Source organism: Amblyomma americanum, chromosome 1 (assembly GCF_052857255.1).
Source record: "Amblyomma americanum isolate KBUSLIRL-KWMA chromosome 1, ASM5285725v1, whole genome shotgun sequence".
Lineage (NCBI taxonomy): Eukaryota > Metazoa > Arthropoda > Arachnida > Ixodida > Ixodidae > Amblyomma > Amblyomma americanum.
In genome coordinates, this window is record NC_135497.1 from 224,671,630 (window position 1) to 224,688,314 (window position 16,685).

The window sequence follows — 16,685 nt, forward strand, 5'->3', positions numbered from 1 at the left end:
TACAGCATGACGGATATTATGTCCGTGGTAGTAGGTAGTCAAAAGAGGGTACAATCAACTGCACAGACCAAATTGTCGGGCCTTCCACGACTTAAAAAAAAAATCTGCACGCAGTAAAAAGCAAAAAAAAAAAACGCTTGGTATATTCGAAACATGACCCGTTTTTTTTTTCCTTTTGAGATCACAGGTGTGCTAATTACATGGCGGTTCGAGGGCTCTACTGAAAAGGCTCAATATTTAGATGCTTTCGGCTGTCCGTTTTTCCACTGTCTTTTAAAAACGTGACCGGATAGGAAACAGCGGTGGAGAGCCATTAAGACTCTTTGAGCAGTGAAGCGGCGAACGTACACCTTTGCATGTACTGAACTGGACAAGCTATCCTGAAACAGCGCAGCGTCGAAGGTAAACAACAGATGGCGCCACGACAGCGCTGCCTGAGCCTCTTTTAGAGTGGAATGACCGTGCACAAATGATGCCCGTGGAGGCAAATTTGTGCAAACTGAGCGAAAGAAGCAAAACGTGTTAAAAAAATCTTCCAGTGGTAGAATGCACTGAGGGAGGGGTTGTATACGAATGACCCAAGGCACAACGGTAGCGCGTCGCCAGGTGGCCCAACACCCATACGCTGATTCCAGCGTGCTTGTCTGCACCGTCGTGCAGTGATGATCCATGTATACGCTGACGTTTTAAGCATTATTACAAAGAAGAAAACAATCGCAACCAAAGTTTGGGGTCTAAGAAAGAAAAAAAAAGTCGGCAAGAGTAATCCCGTTTCACGCGTGTATAATTTTCCCTCGTTCGGTTCATTTCACGGGGAGCTACCCGACGGCAACCGCTGACCGCTGTCACACGCTACTGATTTCCACAACACCATCAGCGGCGAAGTGAGCGGAAATGCAGACCAGGCGAAAGCCGTTTCGCACCGCAGGCTGCGACTGCCGTGGGTCGGACGTGCGAAGCGCCGTCAAACCACCATTACGGCCGAGAGTCAAATCGCTCCACTATACGCACCCGCCGCGGTGGCTCAGTGGTTAGGGCGCTCGACTACTGATCCGGAGTTCCCGGGTTCGAACCCGACCGCGGCGGCGGCGTTTTTATGGAGGAAAAACGCTAAGGCGCCCGTGTGCTGTGCGATGTCAGTGCACGTTAAAGATCCCCAGGTGGTCGAAATTATTCCGGGGCCCTCCACTACGGCACCTCTCTCTTCCTTTCTTCTTTCACTCCCTCCTTTATCCCTTACCTTACGGCGCGGTTCAGGTGTCCAACGATATATGAGACAGATACTGCGCCATTTTCCTTTCCACAAAAACCAATTATTATTATAACTATACGCACATGTCTGTGGCTTAATTCTTATTAGAAATAACTTAAAATAACGTGATGGCTGCGAATAAAGTGTCCTACTAATCTCTTTTGTTGCCGGCGATTCCCAGCGGTCGTCACACAATTTACGTTTCCAATTCGTTATCTACATAAATGGTCGGCCAGACCCGTGATAGCTCTTTTTAAAATACGAGTCCCTGTACAAACAGGTTACGCGTAATCTGGGTTCAATTGAAACCAAAAAAATGTAATGAGAAAATATTCCGTAGTCGTCTAAGAGCCGCGCCCTGTCAAAATCTCTCTCTCTCGAAAAAAATGCGGCTCTTTCACGAGTGTGCACGGCATTTCGTTATCGGTTCACTTTCTGATTGCGCCACCGACAGTTTTAGGACGTCGCTCGGTCATTTTGGGATATTTGTCCATGACTGCAAAAACAGGTCTAAAAATTAACATTCAGAAAAGCAAAGTAATATTTAAGAGTGTAGCAAGGGAATAGCAGTTCACAATTGGTAGCGAGGTGCTGGAAGGTGTAAAGGTCTTCTTAGGGAAGGTATAGTGACCGCTGAGCCGGATCATGAGAGGAAATAACTGCAAGAATAAGAATGGGGGTGGAGCACATATGCCAGGTTCTCTCAGATCATCAATGGCAGTTTGCCAATATCCCTCAAGATAAAAGTATACAACAGCTGTATCTTACCGGTACTCACCTACGAGGCAGAAACGTGGAGGCTGACGAAAAGGGTTTAGCTCAAGTTAAGGACCACGCAGCGAGCTGTGGAAATAAAAATGATAGGTGTAACGTTAAGAGACCGGAAGCGGACAGAGTGGGTGAGGGAGCAAACGCCGGTTATTGACATCCTAGTTGAAATCAAGAGGAAGAAATGGGCTTGGACAGGGCATGTAATGCGAAGGCAAGACAAACGCTGGTCCTTAAGGGTAACGGAGTGGATTCCAAGAGCAGGCAAGCGTAGCAGGGGGCGGCGCCCGCCGCGGTGGCTCGGTGGTTAGGGCGCTCGACTACTGAGCCGGAGTTCCCGGGTTCGAACCTGACCGCGGCGGCCGCGTTCCGGTGGAGGCGAAACGCTAAGGCGCTTAGTGCTGTGCGATGTCAGTGCACGTTAAAGATCCCCAGGTGGTCGAAATTATTCCGGAGCCCTCCACTACGGCACTTCTTTATTCCTTTCTTCTCTCAGTCCCCCCTTTATCCCTTCCCTTACGGCGCGGTCCAGGTGTCCGCCGATATGTGAGACAGATACTGTGCCATTTCCTTTCGCAAAAAAAAAAACAATTTAGCAGGGCGCGGCAGAAATTTAGGTGGGCGGATGGGATTAAGAAGTTTGCGGGGATACTGTGGGCGCAGCTGGCAAAGGACAGGGTTAATTCGAGAGACATGGGAGAGGCCTTTGCCCTGCAGTGGGTGCAGTCAGGCTGATGACGATGATTATGGTGATGATGATGATGATGCATAAGCACTGCTTCACGAGGTCTAACCGGCTCACCGAGTTTGTGCGAAGCTTGACCTTGAAGGTGACCCTGGAAAAACCTAGCATAACGACAGCCCATGCAGAAATAAAATATTGCTGCGACTGGGGGTTTCCAACCCGCGGCGGCGCGAGCAGTTCAGCTTCGCTGGCCACTTCACGAGGGCACTCCGCTACGGCCGCAGCCGATCACGCCTCGTGTTAAACTGCAACACACTCTCGCGCTGTGGTGCAGCAAAGACGATAGCAGCAATACCATGAGACAACCAGGCTGAACACATGCTTTCGCATATCTACTCCACTTTGCCATGTTAAAACCCTACCACTTTATTCCCTCGTTTGTTTAGTTGTGTAAAAGTCCACTTACAGTAGGGTGGTGCTCTGCATGCGGATTTGATGTTGCAGGTAATGTGTTTCAGAAGAATACAAAAAGTCCCATCATGTCCATGACAGACACACCGACATCGAAGGGCCGACAACGATGGGTCTAATATTGGCATATGGCTCGCGCGTATCGCACTTCCATGACCAATGTTTACAGGGTCTTCTGAAACGTTGTGCTTCGGGCGTGCATTTTAAAATTACTTCGAGCTCAAGCGTACAAAGTATGTGAAAACGAATGCGCCCACTCACTGACACGTTCAACGAAAATGTTTTCGCGGTGTCAGAGCCTCTCAGTTCCCTCAAAAAATCACTGAGTTATAATATACACTCGCCATGGTGTAGTACTGGTATTGGTACTAGTACTAGCACGTGTTCATAGGTTCAATTTCATCTAGTACTCAGTTGTGAGTTGTCATGGCAGTTTGCACGCCCGTTTGATTCCTGGCAGAGGCGCTGCAAGTGTCACCGGTTTCTCAAATCTCAAGCGAAAGACGGTGTTGACAGAAACGCAGAAAGACGTTATGCTAGGTTGTGCCATCGTTATACGTCCGTGCGAAATCAGAAAGGATTTAGCATTTGTGAAATACGCATAGAGAGCATCGCTGACCTTAAATTTGGCTAGCGAGCGCACATCCCAGAAATTGTCAGTCGTCGTTCATTCATTGGCTGGTTTTTTTCACCGTCGAGATCGGTGCCACGTGCACCAGGCACGATCTGCGCAGAACTTGAGGCAGCTTCAGAAGTGGCTGGGGCGAATCTGGCTCTCCGCCATAACCGTTCAGCTCGCACCTTTTCGAGTTTGCGCTTTGGGTTTGCACGGTGTAAAACTACGCGTCCATCTCGCTGCATCCGCCGTTGTCCCAGCTCTACTGATGTTGAATCCGCTAAGTGGCAGGCAGCAGTACCAGTGTCACTGGGGCACGCAAGCAACACATGTAAGTACTGAGCTGACGACGAATATATATTTGATATATTCCGAAAAGACGGACCTGACGGCTTCCGTGGCGGCGGCGTTCTTATCGCTGCCAAGCGCCTTCTAAATTGTTCCATTGTTAACGTACTAACCTCGTCGGAAATGATTTGGGTGTGCTGTCATGCTTCATCCCCTCGCGTACTCATCGGTATATGCTATGGACCGCCTGATACGGACGGTTCCTTCATAACGCTCTTTCAGGACACGCTCGATTCGCTAATCTCATCTTACCCACGCACCCCCATTTTGCTTTTCGGCGATTTCAACTTTCTGTCCATAGATTGGAATGATATGTCCCGCACCCTGACAAGAAGTCAGGCATCTAGTGAATTCTTAAACTCATGCCTAACGATCGGCCTGTATCAAATTATTTCTGAGCCCACCCGCACGACTGACCATACATCAAACATTCTTGACCTTATTTTAACTACTCACCGTGACGAATTCAGTTCTCCTTCGCGCATTACGGGCCTTAGTGACCACGTTGTACTTCACACTACCTTTTCTACCAGCGTTACCAAAAGTCCTAAATCCAAAAAAGTACTAACGCTATACGAGAAAGGAGACTACATTAGCATGGATCGTGACCTGCTTGTTTTCCATAACCATTTTTCTTCTACCTACCACTTACGTTCTGCTGAGTCGAACTGGTCTCTCTTCAAGTCAGAAATGCTGCGTTTGATTCGACTTTACATCCACACCATCAGCATAACAGAGCGAAAACGTTCTCCATGGTTTAATGTTACACTAAAGCGCTTAAATAATAAGAAAAAGCGCCTTTTCCGTTCTGTCAAGTTATCTAACACCAAATGTGCCTGGAACAAATACCACGCCACTGACAAGCAATATTCCGATCTCGCTACCCAAACTAAACTCCGGTTTTTTTTCCACTAACCTCCCTGAAATTTTACAAACCAACCCTAAGCGCTTCTGGAAAACAATCATCCCTGACGTTGATAATGCTATTTCTCTTATTGACAGCACTGGCTCACTAGTCGGCGTATCCGACGTACTCCATGTCTTGAACCATGCATTCTATTCAGTTTTTACTAATGAAATAACTCGTGATGTCCCTGATCCCGCGCCTTTGCCGCATCCACCAATGGATGGCATCACCTTCAACGCACATGGGATCGTTAATATTATCGACTCGCTAAAATTTTCATCTTCCTGCGGTATCGATGGAATTAATTCCAAAGTCTTAAAGAATACTAAACATGTTTGCAGTCTTATTCTTTCCCTCATTTTTCAACAGTCGCTTGATACAGGCTCCGTTCCACATGACTGGCGAATCGGGAAGGTGATTCCAGTTTTTAAGAAAGGTGACAGATCATCCCCAGGTAATTGCCGACCCATTTCGCTTACCAGTGTATGCTCTAAGATAATGGAACACGTCATTTACTCCAATGTTGCCACATTTCTAACATCGGTGAACTTTTTTCATCCAAACCAACACGGATTTCGGAAAGACCACTCATGTGAAACCCAATTAGCTTTCTTCCTGCATGACATTCATTCCTATCTTGACCACAATATCCCAACTGATGCGCTATTTTTAGATTTCAAGAAAGCTTTCAATAAAGTACCCCATTCCCGCCTTTTACTTAAAATGTCTCTGTTAAACATTCATCCTAGTGTCGAACTGGATTCGGAGCTTTTTAACTGACCGCATGCAATTTGTTTCCGCTAATGGCTTCTCATCATCTTACTCACAAGTACTTTCAGGAGTACCCCAAGGCACAGTTCTTGGATCCTTGCTCTTTCTAATATACATTAACGATTTGCCTTCCACAGTAACATCTAGCATCCGCCTTTTCGCGGATTATTGCGTACTCTACCGCCCCATAACTAACGCCGAGGATGCTTACATCCTCCAAAATGACCTGGATAACATACAGCAGTGGTGCACTACGTGACTAATGTCCCTAAATACTACAAAGACTGTGCAAATTTCTTTTCACCGCCGCCAAAATTATTACTCCGCCTACTTATAAAATTAACTATACTGCCATTATTTCCACTCACTCTTTTAAGTATCTTGGTATTAACATCGCTAGTGACTTATCATGGTCTTGCCACATTAACCACATAATAAACTCATCTAATCGAGCAATCGGGTATCTCCGTCGTAACCTGCGCACGACACCTTCTTCCTTAAAATTACTAGCTTAAAAAAAATTTGCTCGACCTAAACTTGAATACGCTTGTGCAATATTTGACCCCCATCAGTCTAACCTTACCTCAGCCCTTGAATCTGTTCAGAATCGGGCCACTCGCTTTATTATTTCAAACTACTCGCGATACTCTAGCATATCCGCCTTGAAGTTCCAACTAAAACTTCCTTCTCTCGTCTCCCGTCGCCGAATTTCACGTCTCTGCCTTTATCACAGGTTTTTCCATTGTTCACCCCTTGACAGCAAGCTCATTCTACCAGTACGTCGAGCACCGCGCTCAGGCCATCCAAACAGCGTCATCCCGCATCGTGCCCGCACTACTACATTTCAGAAATCATTTTTTGTCCACACAGCTCGCGACTGGAATGACCTTCCCTCCGACTTAGCACTAATTCCTGATCCAGCCCATTTCAAGACTGCTATCGAGGAAGCCATGTCATCGTCATGATTCCCATGTAACATTCATTGTTAACCGCTGTTCTTGCGCCCACTCCTCATGTAATGTCCCGTCAGGGTCCCTTGAGGTTCAAATAAATAAATGGCGCAGCTTCGAATCAGATGAAAGAAACACTCTGTCCGCATGAAAGCCGAATATGAAGGCTGAACAAACGACATCATGCGTACCACGCGGGTGCACTCGGAGATGTCAGGTGGAATCTGTGCTGTCGAGGGGGAATGACCATCTTGTCGGTGTACTCGAGACCTATCTCGAGGATGCTCACGTCGAAGGGGCGAAGCTCCGCCGTGTAATAGACGGTGATGCCGGAGCTGTCCCCGCAGCCAGATCGCAACGCCGGGTTGTTGTAGTGCACCTCGAGCATCACGTAGGGCGAGTAGTCGGCACCGCCAGCTGGCAGGCCCGCTTTCTCCGGATACGCCAGCGGCTGCGCAGAATCGTGGGTGTCAAACCGTGGCGCTCTATAGTGGACGCCAGTGAGTACACGCGATTGAAGCGGCACTTGTGCACGGATGTTTTCTCTGCACGTCCTGTTAAATGCTCTTTCGCGCGCCACCACGGCGATCCACCCCTCTGTTCCCCGGGCTCTGTGCCGTGACACAATGTGCAGTCTGGCATATTAAAAGAAGAACAAAGGGAAAGGCTTTCAGCCTTTCCGGGCAGCAAATGTCATTTAAAGACACCACCTGCTTGACTCAGTGCCGTGCGATGGTAGTTCATGAACTGTCGTGTACAAAAGCGTGCGTTGCATGTGAAGAGGGACGACGGTGTCAGTGCTCGGGAGAAAATATACTCGAATTCCTTAAAACGCTCGCTTGACTGGCATTCAGCAAGGCACTACACCGCTTTTATGTTCCGGCACCGCCAGCTGACAGGCTGACTTTCATCAATGATTTCAGTCTCAAGAGTAGACCTCTACGCTAGTGGAAAAATCCGAAAAACTTCGACGAAAAACACCCGCCGATAATTTTTTCCGAATTCGGGCTTAGCCGAGAAGCTCCAACTTTGTCGGTGGTCTGATCAGGAAATGCTACGCTTGTGTTTCCATCTTTGGATGCATTCCGTCTCAAAATGCGCCACATGCCGTAGACAGCGAAATTTCATACAAGTTCTGCGATTAAACGACGAAATAAGAGGGCCATAACTGCGATATGTGGTCCACGGCTCAAGGTCAGTCGCTTTTATGCCAACTGACTGCTGATGCCCTTCAGCCAAGAGGACCTACCTACCATATGTGTCTCTCCCGGGACTAATCCGTTAATGGAGCTTTTCCCGGCATGCGCTGGCTATACAGATCCGACACGAAGGCGGACCAGGCGGTGGAAAGCTCGTGAAAACTGGCACGTTCCGCCAGTACTACCACGATGTGGCTAAGAGGTGGAGCTTCCCTGCGGAACGAAATATTGCAAGCGAACTGCTCTGTATAGTGGCGAGTCATTATGCTACTGGCTGCAAACTAGGACCTGAACGGAAAAGCGGATTTCCCTCGAATATTGGAGGAGGAGGAAAAAACTTTATTTGAGGCCACTACTAAGTCCCAGTGAAATAGAGCGCGTGTCTGGCTAAGGCCCTTTGCTAATTTGTCGGACCCGAGTGAAGCCAAGCACTTCAGGAAGGAGGGGAAGGGTAAGAGAAATAAGGAGCGGTAATGGCAGCGTTACATGAGTATATAGATTGTGTTCGGCTTCTGCCCTGATCTCCGGATAGTTGGGACAGTAAGCTGTATTAAGCCGTCCAAAGTTGCAAAATATTAGTGAGAATTTCGAAAGGGAGCTATCGGTACTCGGTGCCCTGAAAGTAAACGAGCGTGCTACAGCTGCGGACGCAAACATTGGAAAGTATACGCTTAATTGTATAGAAGGTGTCCGAGCTAATATGGGTGAAGATTTAAAAAATGTTTTTTTCCGAACGGAAGTCAAGTGAATGTTGTTGTAGTTATGTAAAGCATTGGCTAGTGGTTTTTCGTTCCAGTTAATTCACTAATTAGTCGACACAATTAAATTAACATTTAAGGCGGCTTTAAATGCTCAGATGTGCACTGGGAAGTTGTAGACAGCCATGACAATGATCCGATCCAGTGCTTCCGACGGGTAGCCTTAGAGTAGCCCTTTTTATTCGGCGAAAATGAAAGCCTGTGAAGTTTAGGAAAGCCCACGAGACAGCATGCTCTGTGCGCTGTAATGCACCGCGATTGCAGCGCTCTCATCAGCGACTTCGTAAAGTGCTGCCAGCTTCTCGCCTTTTGTGCTGCGCTCTACATGGCTTCACGTTGTTGCTGGTTCCGAGACATCAGCGCCAACGGCTGCTGGCGCTTAGTATCTAACCGAGACCGCCTCGGCGCTCTCCTTTGCCTCTTGGTGACATCAAATTGGTCAGATGATGAAAAGTGCCAAGACGGTCAAAGGAAGCTATTCACTTAAAAAAAAGAAAACTCTGAAAAACGCTTTCTGAATTTGTTCGGAAACGCTGTAGCCTGCTCATAAGGCACTTGGGTCAACGCGTCCGCTTAGTAAACGCAGCTTTTTAGATACTAAAGCACGCTGAATACTGTGTTATCCAGGTCTCGGTCACGCTTTCAGAAGACGGGCTTGACTTTTTCAGGCATCCTTAATCGTTCTCACCAGGCCACGTTCGTCTTCTACTATAGCTCTCAGGTGTGCATTTGCTTGTTTGATTCGCTTTGTGTTGTTTGCTGTGCGCGTAAGATCCCCTTGCGCTTGAGGCTGCCCAGCACGCAGTCCTTCTGCTCGTCCACAGCGACGTAGCCGGCGTCGTCTGTCCAGCCGTCCTGGCACGGAACCGGAGATGAGATTGTAGCAAGCTGAGTAGCGAGCAGGGCGGTCGCATACGACGACGCTTAAAGTAAACAAGTTTTCACTATTGAAAGCGGAAGTGACGAAATTCAGCAACAGAAGAAAGTTTTGAAAGCTCCTGGATACCTATGCTGATATTGTGAAGTATCTTTTTTAACGTTGGGCACGCATGGGGCTCTCAGTGGTGTACCGAAAAGTTTTCCACCTTGTAAGACGCGCAGTGCGGATTGCACCGCTACAGATACAGAACCCATGCGCTGCTTCTAAAAAGGGATATAATACCAGAAGGCTCTTAGTCAGAATTCTTGGAATTTTAGATGATTTTATACTGCGAAATAAGAGCTAACAACTTTTCACATAAATGTAACTAACTAACGCAATGCCAGCCTGGTTTCGGAAAAAAAAACTCTCCATTGAATATGTATTACTTGCACAAAAGAAAATGATATTAGAAATTTGAAAAGATAATTTATTAAGATTTTAGTATAGCATTTGATCGCGTAAACCACGAACTTCTGCTCAATGAATTAGGAAGATACGGTTTTCTAGGAACTTCATATCAGCCCATATGATCATATCTTCTGTCACGCTGTCAATCTGTAGAAATTAAAAAAGCTCAGACATTTCTCCGAACGGATTAAAACCAGCGTGCCGCAACCCGCTAGGCAGTATTCTTGGACCCATTTTTTTCTATAATAAATAAATGACGCTCTACTAGTTACGAGCTTGGGTACTTTTCTTACCTATGCAGAAGACTCTGAAAACGAAATGTGTTCTTTATGGAACTCGTGGCACGGTTATGAGGGTTGAAGACTACATTACGTTAGGTCACTTCAAAATTGCAACACAAAAACTGATTAAAACTCTCGGCGTAATATTTTCTGAAGATTTGTCCAGGAACCTCCATGTTAATTTAGTCTGTTCAAAACTGCGGAAAGCTGTTGGGGTATTAAAAACGTGCCGCAGTCTGTTTCCAGACAACACAAGAAGGCTCCTTCAGAATTCGGTATTTCATTCGCGTCTTAATGAAATGACAGCGAAGCCACTGCCTTCACCATTGACCTCTGAAACAGGGGCGCTGTTCTCGTGTTGGCAAAAATTCCGTCGGCTTTTCTTCCGCGTTGCCAGAGCCCATAACTGATCCTGAATAAAAATGAACTTAAACTTCGAAATATTGAAAGGTTTTTTACTGTTATCTTTTCAAAAACTATCCCGCCCTGGTATAGTCTCGCAATAACAGAACTGAATGAATGGAGTGTAAAGAGTTCGTTAGTAATTGATTGAAAATTAACGCAGATATCATTCCTAAAAGAAATCTTGGAAACGTCTACTTCCTTTAAAAAGTATGGGGTGAGTGTTCGTCACCGATTCTGCCATGCATTTATTGATGTCAGGAACGACTAAAATCATGTATCCAATGGCCTAGTCACGGCCTTTGGTCGCATAGCCAAGGTTTCCGCTGCTTTCTCTGCTACTGGTTGACGATGGCTACCCTTTGTTTATAATAAAAAGCTGTGCGTTTTTGACCTCAATGCGACGAGTCCCGTTACCAAATTTTCTGACTTCCTTACGCTAGTATATTTTCATTCCGCACACATTCTTAGGGTTACCGAAACACGGTTACACGACAGCGTGTTGATTGAAATTACTCCTCCTGGTTTCAGCTTAAATGAAGGAAGCTAACAGTCCCCGAAACCAGAAAGATTGTACGGAAGGCTTTTTTTTTACTTGTGGTATTGATTGATTGGAAATTAACAGTGTAATTACTTTATGGTTGGAAGATAATTGATCAGAAAGTAGAAGAAAAAATGAACGAGGGTGGCGCTGGTGAACACGCTCAAGGTTAGGTTACACGCAATATAAACACCACCGAACGCAGATGATGGGACAGCCGCCGCCGTAGAACACCGCACGCGAAATTTGATGGTTGTAAGTTCCGATCCCACCTGCGGCACACGGTTGTTTTTTATTCTAATTCATAACCAATTATGTTTGTCATAAAATAATTACACTATTAATTTTCCATCGATCAACACGTCACAAGTAAAAAAGACAGCAACATTTCCCTGTGCTCGCCTTGGTTTCGGTGACTCTCGGTTTCCTAAATGCGGAAGTCATGAAGATCCCCTTACTTCACTGCGCCGGTTTCAGTTTAGTTAGAGCAGATAGGACAACACGGCTTTTCGCAGCTCTCCATGTTCCGGTCTCCTGCTAAGCCCGAATCGGTACGGGTGCAACGTTTATTTTCATTGCACGTCTGTAGTAGATGGCTTTTTTTACCGAGCCCCGTGTTCCAGCATCAAGCAGCTGCACACTTTAACTAAATGTTTGCTCGAAAAATACCTTTGCAGCTCGAACATAATTCTTATGGGTGACTTCAATGCACCTCCCATCAACTGGCCGTCCCTATTTCTTACTGGGCACGGTCTCTCAGTCGGGAGAGAATGATTAGATTCTGGCTGTCCTCTGACTTACAACAAATAGTTTGGCAACGCGAGACAAAGTGCCATCCAAAATTCGGGCAGACGAGGGAAGGAAAAAGAGGGGCTCGTTATGTCATACATGACGGAAGCCAATAGGAACCGAAATCAAGGAGCATAGAGGGGGAATTTTTTAAAATTTGTGGCGTTCATCAATGGGAGATTAATAAGTTTGGTTTGTCGGGGTTTAACGTCCCAAAGCGACTCAGGCTATGAGGGACGCCGTAGTGAAGGGCTCCGGAAATTTCGACCACCTGGGGTTCTTTAACGTGCACTGACATCGCAGAGTGCACGAGCCTCTGGAATTTCGCCTCCATCGAAATTCGACCGCCGCGGCCATGATCGAACCCGCGTCTTTCGGGTCAGCAGCCGAGCGCCATAACCACTGAGCCACCGCGGTGGCACGGGAGATTAGCAGGGTAATTATTTTAAAGAGAACTGATTAGAAAGCAGAAGAAAAAACAACCCCATGCCGCTGGCGGGATCCTAACCCACGACCTCCGAACCCGTGAACCCACGATTCGGCGGTCGTGGGGTCGGGCACTACCGGCGGCATGTGGTTGTTTTCATTCTGCTTTCTAATAAATTATCTTTAAAATAACTACTGTATTAATCTCCCGTTGATGAGCACCACAAATTAAAAAAAAAACGCCCCCTATGCTTCATGGTTTCCGGGACTGCTGGCGTCCGTCATGTATCTTAAATTGGGGTTTATTTTGCCTCCTATATTTTTGAAAATGGCGTTGATTATGATATCAGAAAAAATACCTCGGACAAAAAGGCAATGTTTTTTTCCAACTTCGACGAGCCCAATAATGTACACTCTTCATTTTCTGTTTTAGCATACGCAGGTGAGACAGCCATAAATGATACTCAGAGCGAGTGATTTGAAACATTTCAGGAGCTGACATCGGTTATGTGCACGCACCTTCTGCTTTTTTTGAAAAAATTGGTAAATCTTTTATACAGCCTTTCGGTCTCCTCAAAACTAAAGAATAATGTTTGTCTTCCTGGGATTTCAAGATAAATATTGCAACTCCCTGTCGTATCGCAAGTTTACGCCGGTCCAAACATCCGTATAGGGGATCGCGGCAAAGCTGAAATAATCAAAGAGGCTGAGGAGAACTGCCGATTGAAATCAAGACCACAAAACTCTTCTATTACAATGTAATCTTCTGAAGCTTGGTGAAAAGCAACCTCCGTAAGTTTTGGAACTCCGTACTGCCCGATAACACGACTTCGAGTGCCTTCCTGACTCCAGAGGCACACATCTGTGATTCCGTGTCTATTGCATATGCATTCACCAGCTACTTTTGTGTTTGCTAAACACAATCTAGAAATTCCTTCCTTCACTTGCGATTGCTTCTATTGAACGTGTTCGTAGTTTGATCTTAGGTTTGGACACCAAAAAGAGCTGGAGAGCCGATGAGATACCATATCCATTTCTGCTACGATATGCTGATCGGAATAGCAGATAGCTCACCGTTATTTTGCCTAAATCTCTCCCAACCGCCACAGTTACTTTGTCATGGTATATAGCAAAAATCATCCTCGTGCAAAAATCCGGTAGTATGCAGGTATTGACGATTTATAAGACCTAGATTCCAGGCAGCCCAGTCATGTAAATTGCTAGGATACAACATTTTCAAGAGTACCAGTTTTCCTCGTGCACAACAGTGCCACGAGTAACCTCCAGGATTGCTTTCGTCGTGGATTGAGAGCCATCACTCAATTAGCTGAATTCTCACATGAAATCTCGTTATCTTTATATGGGTGAATACGTTGACTGCATATCTATTGACTTGTGGGAGGCGTTGACTCTGTACCTCACCACAAACTCTTGCAAAAGCTCAAGTCCTTATAAAATACCGAAATCTTGTTAACTGGATACGTAGTTTTCTTTACCGACGCTCAGAATACGTTTATTTCAATTCCGCTTGATCATCACTCATTGAAGTTTCACCAGGCGTCCCACAGGGTTTTGCTCTGCGTCCAATCCTTTTGTTGTTATACGTCAACTGATCTATCGCTTCATGTGACGAACATACGCCTCTACGCTGACGATTATGCGCCTTACTATACAGTCAAGTCACCTCTGGATCATGACCTTCTTAACAAGTCTTTCTCAAACTTCTGTAAATGGTGCGCTACATGGCAAATGATAATTAATTAATCCAAGACTGTTTTTATATCATTCTCCAGGCGAATATCTAATTCCTTCTTCACATGTTCATTCAAAGACAATTGCCGACAAAGAGTTCTAGGATGTGGGTATAGCTCATTCGTTAGGTTTGGGCAACCTAAAAAGACTGAAAAATAATAAGCCCCTGCCTGCACCACTAACGTGCAGCAGGTTTAATCCAATATTAAAATAAATGAAAAGGCCCGAAGGCAATGTTATACTTTTGCCACCCGTAGGTAGGGAAAATGGAAAAAAATCAGTGGGGGGGGGGGGGGGGGGTAAAAAGCTACATTGCGACCCACAGCCGAGGGAACGGGCCCGGGGGGGAGACTTCCCTGATCTCCCCTGGGACGTAGCGGAAGGGGTTGGATGACGGGTTATGAAAATTGGGATGGGAATGGGGACAGCAAGTTTTGGCTCTGATTCTTCATTTGTCTCGACTCCATTACTGGCCTGCCTGGCTAGGACAGGGAGAGCGTCAAGAGTGCCCAACGGTGCGGCGCCGCTCACGGGATGCCCGACCACCCACAAACACCACGGGCTCCCACCGCCGGAGACACGGAAACCTAACCCGGTTCTAGCTACCTTGGGCTCCTCCGCGACTTTGAGGGTTTGTTTCAGACCTGGCAGCTACCTGCCGTTGAGTGCTTTTCGCGGTTTTTGAGACACCGGAAGTATGTGTGGTGTGATCAAGCCAGTAGAGGATTAGGTCGTCAGCCTATCGGCCCTCCGGCCCTCGGCACCATGACCTAAAACCTTCGGGGGACCCACCTGTGCTTCCAACCAACCAACCATGCACTTATTTTCTCCCTTAGCCTGGTCCACACCTACCGAGGAGGGAGTGTTCAAGGCTGGGCTGACCGGGCCACAAACCAAGAACATGGCTTAGAGTGAGATGACCCGGGCCTACTCCGCCGGTACTCCGCAACATCGACGGGTTTCGCACTGGTTGTACTACGCACCCCTACCTCGGCCTCCCGCAATGACCCCAATGGCCCCGCGGTCAGCCGTGAGGCTGCCTCCCTGAGGACATCGATTCCGAGGAGCCTGGCTGCTGTAAGCCCCCGAGCGGACCTGGCCTCTCCGTAGACAGAAACCGGCGCGCCAGTAGCCAGCCGCGCACACCCCCACGTGCGGAGGCTAGTTGCATGTATTTGAAAATCTTTTGTTCTTTTGACATGCCTTCCGTGCCGGATTACATGGATCCAGCCTGGTGATATAACCAGGCCTGCCTCCGCTCAGGCATCGGACCGCACAGGCGCGACTGGCCCTTACAGTCGCTTGGGAGTCGCTGCCACTCCAATGGGGTTTAGCGTACCCAGAGGATGGGCCCCGGTCAACCCATCCCCACCGCTGGCGTTGCACCGGAACAAAGCCTAGTAGCCGAAACTACACCGGCCCGTATGCGCTGCCCGTGGGGTATACCTCAGTCGTACATGCACGCAGGATATGTCGTGCTCTGAACACATCGAACTGATTTCAAACGAAGCTCTCCAAGGCCTCGGATACTGCCGCTGCCCTTTGCGTGTTGTTACACGGGATATCAAGCCACTTACGTAAAAACGTTGATCCGCCCTATCCCATAACATGGCTGCGTCGTTTGGATCCCCATAAGTTTGCGGATGCAAACAAGTTAGAACCAGTTAGAAAAAAAGGCTGTTCGTTTTATGTTCAATTGGTGCGACTTATTTTTCGTCTTCTTTTTCTCATCTGTCTGATATGAGGCTCACTTCAATTTCCTCACGTCGTCGCCTTGAATTTTTAAAGTGCTTGTACACTTTAATTTAACGCTTCACTATTTGGGTCACATTGAAACCACTTAAAATTTTCTAGACCGCCATCATTAAGAAGTTACTACGGACTGAACATTTCACCTTTCAGTCCTTGTACTGCCTTGGGCAAATGCACTTTTTTACCGCGCCATATAGATATGTGGAACTCCCTTCCTCGCCCTACTCGTGCTGAGCCTTCGAAGCAATTTTTAAATTGTGTTATTTGTAAATGTTGCGTTGCTCAAAGAAAATTGAAGAAAAATTCTTTCTGCCAAACCGCTGGATTCTTCCCACTGAAATTTCCAGAGAAGCAGCATCTGGTAGCAGTGTTTATTTTATACAACGTCTGAGGTGGGTACTTGCCTGAATCGGTGAGAATTATTCGCAAGTCCGAATCGTATGCGGTGAGGCCGCACTAAAAAAGCCGGTTTCCCAACAGCTTTACTGACAGCGTCATCTCTCGCCTCTGCAAGGTTGGTGAGCGCTCTTCGTTTTTCGTATCGCGTTCGTCTGCTTTTATCATCCTGCCGCCGACAAGAGCTGGCGCCGCTGGTACAGCTGTTGTGAAACCGTGTTTTTTGGACCGGCATCACCGCACACGATACGGACTTTCGATTAATTCTCACCGATTCAGGGAAGTACAACC

At 47.0% G+C, this 16,685-nt stretch overlaps 1 pseudogene across 1 annotated transcript in view; it reads right to left on the reverse strand.

Moving 5' to 3' along the window:
- LOC144115894 (dopamine beta-hydroxylase-like) overlaps positions 1–16,685 on the reverse strand; it is a 71,249-nt pseudogene that overhangs the window by 33,034 nt on the left and 21,530 nt on the right. The window contains exons 2-3 of the transcript XR_013311601.1: positions 9,486–9,580; positions 6,960–7,253 (exon numbers count right to left, since the gene is read on the reverse strand). The product of XR_013311601.1 is annotated as a dopamine beta-hydroxylase-like (transcript). The remainder of the gene's footprint in view (positions 1–6,959; positions 7,254–9,485; positions 9,581–16,685) is intronic.